Consider the following 9,339-nt stretch of genomic DNA (forward strand, 5'->3'; position numbering starts at 1 on the left):
AACTATACTATTACTTCCGGATAACTATTTTCATCGAATTAATTGATTATTTTTTGCAACTAAAAGTTCTAATTGTAGTTTAATGTTTATTTGTAATTGTTTTACTTTAGATTTTTTGACTTCAAGAAATACTCAATTATTCAAATTTTAGGCTTTTATTAGGAGGAAGATTCCTTGGAAATCATTTACACCCCTATTTTTTTTTTTCATTTCTTCAAACAAAAATTAGGATTGATTGATCTCCCTTTCAATAAAGACTAAGGTCGCATTTAGTGGTAATATTTATATTTCAATCAATAGATCTACTTAAATATTCAGAATAATGTTGTCTATAAAAGTATATATATTACATGTATAATAATATATGTTCTTATAAATATCTACAGGTTGTCCCATTTGTTCTGTCTGTCCCCAAAATTTTGATGTAATTTTAGAAATAAATCTTTAAAAATCCTTTAAACAAAATTTAAAAATCTACCAGATGAATTTTAAGCAAAATTATTTCCCCAGATTAAAAACTTTTAAAAAAATAGTTAATCTTAATAATGGAGTAATGATACTTTCAAAAGGCCCAATTAAATTGAGCACCCTGTAGTAGTATGATACTGTTATCCCCCTTAAAACTAAAATTCCAGTTAAGGGTAGTCTCGACGTATTAAAGGGATTATCCTAGAATTATTTAAATTAATAGGTATGTCTATTTGCTTACCTTAATTCATAGATATTCCTCTCAAATTCAAATAATGCTTTTGTTGCTTCATAATGAGAACATTATTTCCTCTACACCCCCTTAAAACAGCCATGGCATGGGGGTTGAAAAGTTTTTTAATGACTCTTGTTTAACGTTTGATTTTGTTATTGTTGATCATGTAGTCATAACACTCCTGTTGTTGTTTGTATTACAACCCCCTTAATTTTGGTTTAAGCGGGTGTAAAAAATCGTACGTCGCGGTGGATTTGCTTCGTGCATTACCTTGCAAAACCATGTGCATGCTTCTGTAGATTTTTTACTCACTACCCACTGTTGTACATATATTTAAGAAACAATTGAAAAACAGAAAAAAACTAAATATGCTGATAAGACTAAAAAAATGCGTTTCCTTTTCACCCTTCCAATTTCCCAATGTTTCCCTATGTATTTTGAGGAGCTAAGATCCATTTTATTTCTGAATATCCGTCCGTCTGTCCGTCAGAAACGTTTTTGTGACACCTAATTTTCTCGGGCTTCAATCAAGTTAGATATATTTAATAAATAAGATTAGTTTTGGAGAAATGTGTTTTAGTCCGATATTGTATGATTAAAGTATTGAAATTAGTTATCGATCTATACTTTATGTGTTCGTCTGTCTGTACATTACTCAATTTTCAGGATCCACTACTTATATATATTGTCATCCTTGTTAAAACATATCACCTTAAGCCTGTTAGATTTTTATTAATGTATACATATCAAACATTTTCAGAGGCTTTAAATTGTTGCTTAAAGCATGGTGTCTTTTCTACATACTTTTTATATATCAATGAAGACAGATAGATAGATAACAATTAAAGGGGAAAATATTGTGAGAGAAAGGAAAAGATGATAGGAGAAAGAAGGAGCAAATTGTGTTAGAATCGCTTTTATTCCTAGTAGACTTTCAACATCCTCCAACGCCCCCATTCACCAAAAATAGATAGTGCCCTATCTAAAATACAAAGTAGCTTGATGTCTGTCCGTCCGTATGTCTTTCTGCCTATCCGTCCCTTAAGATCTCGGTAACCACTGAACCGATTGGATTCTACTCTTCAGAGAATATACCTACTAATCATGTGGTAGTTTTAGGCTATTTTCTTGGGGGTTGGACACTCAAAACCCCCCAAAAACAAAAAGTCTCCCCCCATTTTTTTTCCAATGTTGTTGCACCAGTGGTACTGATTTTTTTTCTTTTTAAATTACCTCTTGGGGCACAGCCCCTAGAGGCTCTTAATAAACCTAAAGAATTTGTCATACATATTCATCTAAAAAAAACATATATATCTGGGATATAAGCGGTCACATTGCATTATACAGGATTCTACTGATAGTTGTGTGTCAAAGATATGACCTAAAAGTCTCGGTTTTTTTTCAGGCAATGCAATTTTCCCTGGGCCTTGAAAATTGGCCTATATCTGGGTTAAAATTCAGGCCTATACAGCCGCACACTTTTTAAGCGGCTGCGGTTTGTTGGCGGCAGCAAGTTTATAATAGTGCAGCTGCAATTTATCTGATCGTATATATCAGATATCTTGTTAGCGGATGCGTCTGCAATTTTTCAACAAAAAATACAAAGCAGCGGGTATTCTGCGTCTGGCTAAAATTGGTGACTGATAGTGACAGCGGCTGACGAACCATGGTAAAAATTTACTGTGCAAATGAGTACACAGAGAAAAAGAGAATAAACAAGGATAAAAACATCCAACAAAGCCAAGCAGATAAATCAACAAGATGATATAAAATTATTTGGATAGCGAAAATTAAGGATTTGTTTCTCTTTTATACATATTTGAACGTATCATAATACGTTTTGATAAATACTAGTTTCAAAATTAATCAGCATTCGCTTTTATATCTTAAGAATAAGAGACATACAAACGTAGTAATTGACAGACAAACCCTAATTATAGGAAAGGATAATAAATCTATGTATGCCTACAATTTTAGGAGTCACTAGCATAATTGAAAAACGTCAAAGTTATTTGTAACACTAAAAAGCAAAAAATGTACACAAATTTAAATTAACTATTCTTATATAAAAATAACAGAATGTCTGTCTGTCTATCTGTGTGTCGCTAAGCACTGTACCGATATGGTTCTCCTTATAGGTCCTGGATAGGTTTTGGGGTAGGGTAAGTTCCCTTAGTAATTATTGACAATTTTGGGAATAGTAAATTTCAAATTAAACATATAAAACCTTTGTAGATAAAGAAGGTTATGATATTTTTTGCTCTTTTTTATGCTGACTTTTCAATATGTTTTAACCAGGGGTAAAACTAAGCTTTTCTCATAACAGTCATCTTGAAAATTAAATCAAAATTTGAATAAATTGAAAAATCTTTTTAATTGAATAAACGAGTGTTTGTATTTTTTTGTACGAGAATAATTTTCTGAATTCTAAAAATGCGAACAATTCAATAAATTTTAGATTTCTCTCATTCTTTGTATTTTATCTACCAGTTCTTATTTCTTTCCACTTTAATTAAGTGAAAACACATAAAATTTCTGTATTTATATCTACTTAATTGAATATTACCCCTCTGTATTATAGAAACTAGAGGTTACGTCCCTAAGGGGGGAGGGAGGTGCTAGTCGACCCTCACCATTTTAGATTTAAGTATAAAAAAGAAAAAAAATTGGGGGGTAATGGAATGATTTCTCTTGGGAGGGTGGATAGAGATACCCTCCCCAAAAATAGCTATAGACCTTCCGTGAACTCTTAAAAAGAAACGCTGTAAAGGAGAACCAAATCGGTTCAGCGGTTAGCGAGATCTTTCCCTACGGACAAAAAAAGGTTACTACTTTATATAAGAAGATAGACATAATTATGTTGATCAGATGTGCCTAAATATTTTTGTCTTTCAACTTATATCAAGAAGGTTAATTATTTCTCTTAGCGAAGCTACGCCCATAACTTACTTTGCCTATCCGTCAGCCAATTCAAACAGTCAAACCAAATTATTGAGTAGCTTGAAAAACTGAAAGGTTAGGGAACTAACCTATTCATTTTTAGTTTTTCATTCATAGTTAGTTTGGGACATATTATAACGTTTTGTGAAACATGCCTTCTATTTTCAATAAACCCTCACTTGGAAAAACTATTTATATAATATCAGTAAACTATAGTAGTATTGATCAACGCAACGTTAAGAAATAGTTAGAGATACATTTCATAGAAAGGTTTTGTGATTTTTCCTTATATGTCTTTCTTATCCCGCCAGAGCGTCTTCGCCCGGCTAGCTCTAGGAGCATTGTATTTGGGGATGTAGGAAAATAGCCTAAAACCATATTTAAATAAATCCTATTATATAAAGTAATAAGCTTTTTTGTCGGTAGCAAAGGATCTCCTCAACCGCTGAACCGATATGGTTCTCCTTTACTGTGATGCTTCATATATGTTCAGGGAAGGTTTTCAACTATTTTTGGGGAGGGTATCTCCACCCTCCCAATAAAAAATACCCTTCTCAAAAAAATTGTTTTTCTTTCTTAAACTCAAAATGAAAAGGGGGTTGACTTTTCTCCCTACCACCTTAAGTGTCTCTAGAGGCTAATAGGGCGTAGCTGCTAGTTAAAGACAAAGAACTAAAACCATCTAGGAGCATATGTAGAGCTTTCCTAAAATAAAGAACCCATAATAACCAAAGAAAAAATCTTACTAATTACTTATCATTATTGAATGGAATTAAATTGATAAAAATAAAAGCATTAATTAACGTTCTCTTTGATATTTTTCAATTAGCGCATCCTAATCTGAGCAATTACTTATGAGCAATAGTTCTTTTTATCTCTGATTATGTAATTTATTGTACTCATACTTTTTTCGAATTGTGATAAACTTGCATATTTTTTTTGGAAAATATCTAGAAATACGACATTTAGTTCTGTTTCAGAAGAAAAAATTTAGATTAGCTATAATTCTTAAATACGGATTGGAAATAAAACAATATTATAATTTCTTCATCTTTAAAAAGGAAATTCCTAATTATATTATTAACCAACTCTTTCCATTAGTTGTGATTTGTATTTAAGTGACATAGTTAGTGAAAGTTTAGTGATACAAAGTGATATTTTGTTGAATTGAATGTTTGTATGACTTCATCAAACACACAAAGGAAAATATGGATATTTAATTTTTCGATGCGTAGCATATCCATAAGTATTTTTTTTGTCAAATGACTCCCTTATTGCAATAGAAAAATATAATACGCTATATAAGCTGTTGGAGTGCGCCTAGTGTTAAAGCTATTAAAAGATAACTTTCCTTTATGATTTCTCTATTAGTTCGGATTTGAAAAATTCCCTTCTCTTTCTCTCCTTCTTAATCTAATATCCAGATTTGTAAACTGTAGATATCAGAGACGTAGTATACCTGGCACCGGTATGAGCAGCTATTTCCTGGCCATACCCACGGTTAACCTGGCCAACCAGCGGGCTGGTAGCAGTCAGGATCTTGACAACTTGGATTTAGACCATCCTCTGGTGAGACTGTTATTCATATTTTTCATTTGTAATAAAATGTTATTGAAAAAAGCAAAACAAATATTTTACTAGATAGACCTACATATAATCATGTTAATGTGACAGTCCACCGTTTTGATTCTTTACCTAAGGAAAACTGCAAAGAAAAAGGGGCATATATCTTTGGACTATTTATACTAGCTAAAAAAAAGCCTGAAACCTGTCTAGGACCAAAACTAAACTTTATTTGAGGAAAATTGTGCAAAAATAGGCTCTGTCGTTTAGATCTTATAGGATCATCAACTAGATAGACTGGTAGACATCCTCTTACTTTATTATATTCATACAGGTATGGAGTCGTGCAAACTCGCTGCACCCTGGAAATGATTCTCGCAGGCAATTTCAATGCTCATCTAAAGCTTTTCGACCTATTTTGTCCCATCACCAGGGCCGGGAGGGAGGGGACATTGTATTGAAAATAAACTATAAACTTTGGGAAACTATTAACAAATAATATAAAAATATAATTTTATTTCATTATAACTGAAGAAGTACATCAATTCTTCAATCAATGTCCTATCCCTTAAGATCCCTGCAGACAAACCATCTATAATACAAAGTAGAATGATGTCTGTCTGTCTGTTTATTTGTCTGTTTGTAACGTAGGATCTCGCTAACCAATGAACCGATCGGGTTCTCCTTAACAGGGTAGCTTCTCATAGGTTCTGGGAAGGATTATAACTATTTTGGGGGAGGGTACCACCACCCTTCAAAGAGAAAAAATTACTCCTCACTCAACAAATTTTTATTTTTTTATTTTTTAAGTAAAGATAAAAATAGGGGGGGGGGGGCACCCTCACAAAAAAAATCCCGCCCTTTTCCAAAATATTTTTTTTACTTAATATTTTCAAATCTAAAATAACACACTAGGTTATCAAATTCGACTCTCCCCTCCTCAATCGCCCCTAGAGGCCTCTAGGGGGGCGTAGCCGCTAGTTGAAAATAAACTATTAACTTTGGAGACTTTCAAAAATCAATCATATAATAGGTATTATTGAATGGAATAAGCGCTCTAAAAATTAAAAAAAAATATTGATAATTTAATTGACTATCAAAAAAATTAACTGTATTCCTGCCAACTTTCAATTGTTGCGCTATTTTTTTTATATATCTTTTATTCTTTTTATAATTTGAGCTATTTTTGAAAATTATAAATCTATTGACGAGTATTACCTAAAATTACCAGACCAAGTTCGCGCAGTGTGCAAAGTTTCGCAGCTAGTCTCCGTGTTGAACAATTAGAGCTGGAACAGAGAGGAGGGGCAGGCACGGATAACAGCAATGAAAGGTATAATAATGGATTTATTATTACTTGGATCTTACAATAGATTATTATGTACTCTCGTGACACTTGTAGCGGGCTAAAATATCGATCGACTCCATGGAGCTTCATTTCCCCCTTTACCCCATCCTTTCCGCTCCTAATGGACGATAGAACTGACAAATAAACTTAAATTGACGACAATTCCTTCTCTGTCATAATATCCAGGTATATTCTACATCCACTGGTATGATTAGAATTGGGGATACAGGAATAGGAAAAAGGAAGCTTAATAATAAACTTACATTTGAATAAATAGATTTGATATTTTCCTTTTATATAGCCGCACCAGTTAAAAGAGGGTTATGATTAATTTAACTTTAGTTGTCCTCTTCCCCCATGTAAATAATAGATTGTCCATGACTTAATATTAATGGAAGTTTGGCCAAAGACCTTGAAATTCGTGTACCTAGATTTTTTTAACTTGTATTTATAATATATCTGTTTAGAAGCTTTGTTGTTAATTAAGATTCGCCCGCTTATGTAAAAGAAATTCCCTCTACTTTGTCATTTGTGTCACATTTCTGCTATAGCGGCGTGTGTAACCATTTTCTATGAGTCTTTTAGAATCATCTAAAACAATTGTTTAGTTTTTTTTCTTTCTGTAGAGAAGAAGAAATAACAGAATGTAGAATTGGACCTCTACTTTCTTGCTTCTGTTGGGTGAGTAATATGTAGTGGTGTGTGCACAGGAATGCCTACATGGTTGTTGTATATTGCTTTATTTTTCTTTTTAACAGCGAAGCTTTTCTACAATTAGGGCTTGTCCGTCCGTAACAGTTAGCTCTTTTCGTTAATTTATACATGTTAGACTTGTCCTATCGCTTTAAACTTTGTATGAGATTCCTTTAAAAATTAGGCACGATTCAGGAAGCGTAGCAACTCTATGATCGTTACCAGAAAGTCCATTTTAAACATGCTGGTATTTTACTTTTTTGACAACAAATTTTTGTATGTTATAATTAATCCTGTTCATTTGATTTTTAGAATACTGTATGTTAGTATTCATTTATATTTTGCTTATTTAATTCTGAAGTATTAATGTTCGCTTGTCCTTCCGTGTCAGAGCTTCGCTTTTAGGGATGTTGTCATCCTTGTAGTTATTTGTTTCAAATGTTATTTATGTGTACAAATGTTTTCCTTTTAAAGTAAAAAAAAACTATTTTAGTAGTTTGTACTAGAGACAACTTTTTGCATATACTAAAATATAAAAAAAATTAAAGATAAAAATTAAGAAAAATTTTAAAAAAATAAAACCAGTTTTGTTAGCTCCGAGAGACCGAAGGCCCGGTCTAACAAAACTGATATTAATCTATGAAATTTGTCTGTAATACAATACTATGCATTTTTTATCAGTATGGCAGAGAACCGGTTCAAATCCAGCTTATATTAATCGATATCGAAGCCATACTAGAAAAGTTATTCTTTTGTAAAATATTTTTTTACAATATGATAAAATAATTCTATGCTTATAATATAAAGTAGCTTGATGTCTGACCGTCCGTCCCTTAAGATCGCGGTAACCACTAAACCAATCGGATTCTTCTCTTCAGGTTATATACCTATTGGTCCTGTAGTGGTTTTAAGCTATTTTCCTGGGGGATGGGACACCCGCAACCCCCCAAAAAAGAAAAAATCCACCCCCCATTTTTTTGGTTTATGGGGAAGTTAGTTCACATAAAACTACTGGCAGCACCAGTAGTACTTAATTTTCATTTTTTTAATCACCACTTGGGGAGCAGCCCCTAGAGGCTAGGGGCGAAGCCGCTAGTAACATATAAAACAATGAATTACGATCAAATTAATGTTTTCTTAATTAAATCTTTAATAATTTAAATTAATAGCAATAAACAAACAAAAGTGACCTATGTAAAGTGTACGTATACTATGACCTAATATGGAAAAATATTGAAAACCGGGAATAAAGAAAATCATAATACAAAAATATTTTTAAAAATTAATGGTATATTACCTTTCTTGACAACGCCTCTTAAGGGGCGTTCTGTCGTATTTTCAAAATAGCTTTTAATAGGTTATTTTAGGCTATATTAGATTAGTTGTTTGTCCCGCAGGGTTAGAGTCCTCTGCAGGGGCTAAAAATAGGAAAAAATCTACTGTGAAAATACGACGAAACGCCCTTTAAGAGGCGTTGTCACGAAAGGGAATATACCCAAAATTAATAATGGGTTTTGGGTTCCAGGACAAACGCAGGAGTCCCAAACGTCGGAGTGGACAAACGCTGGAATGTTAAAATATTAATTTTACTAAGTATTTCTATACAGATTAGCTTAGGTGGTCTAAAATAGGTTAGGTTATGTTTAGTATCCACTCCGACGTTTGGGACTTCTGCGTTTGTCGTAGGACCTTATTTTGTAGTAATACCCAAAGAGCACCCATTATACAATTTACTTAGATCAGTCTGTCATGCTTCTAAATACATCAAATTTGGATTTTTTTCTGTTAATCCTTCTGTTTGTCTGTCCTTCTGTAATTCCAATAAATAGGTTCTTTGGTTAGAAAGATCTTAAGTTTCATCCTGACGGACACTGCCGGATTTATAGATTTGAAAATCAGTTAAGATAGAGAATAGCTTGATATGTCTTGGACAGGAAATATTCTTAAGTAAATATTATTTGTATTGTATCAGTTAGGGAAGGTTAGTTGCTGTTAAATTAATCTATATTCCTTTCTCCCTTACAAGCAACAAAATGTAATATTTTAAACCTAACAAGGATGACAACATCCATAAAAGCGAAGCACTGAAACG

Source organism: Acartia tonsa, chromosome 6 (assembly GCF_053477335.1).
Source record: "Acartia tonsa isolate MP-2025a chromosome 6, ASM5347733v1, whole genome shotgun sequence".
Classification (NCBI taxonomy): Eukaryota; Metazoa; Arthropoda; class Copepoda; order Calanoida; family Acartiidae; genus Acartia; species Acartia tonsa.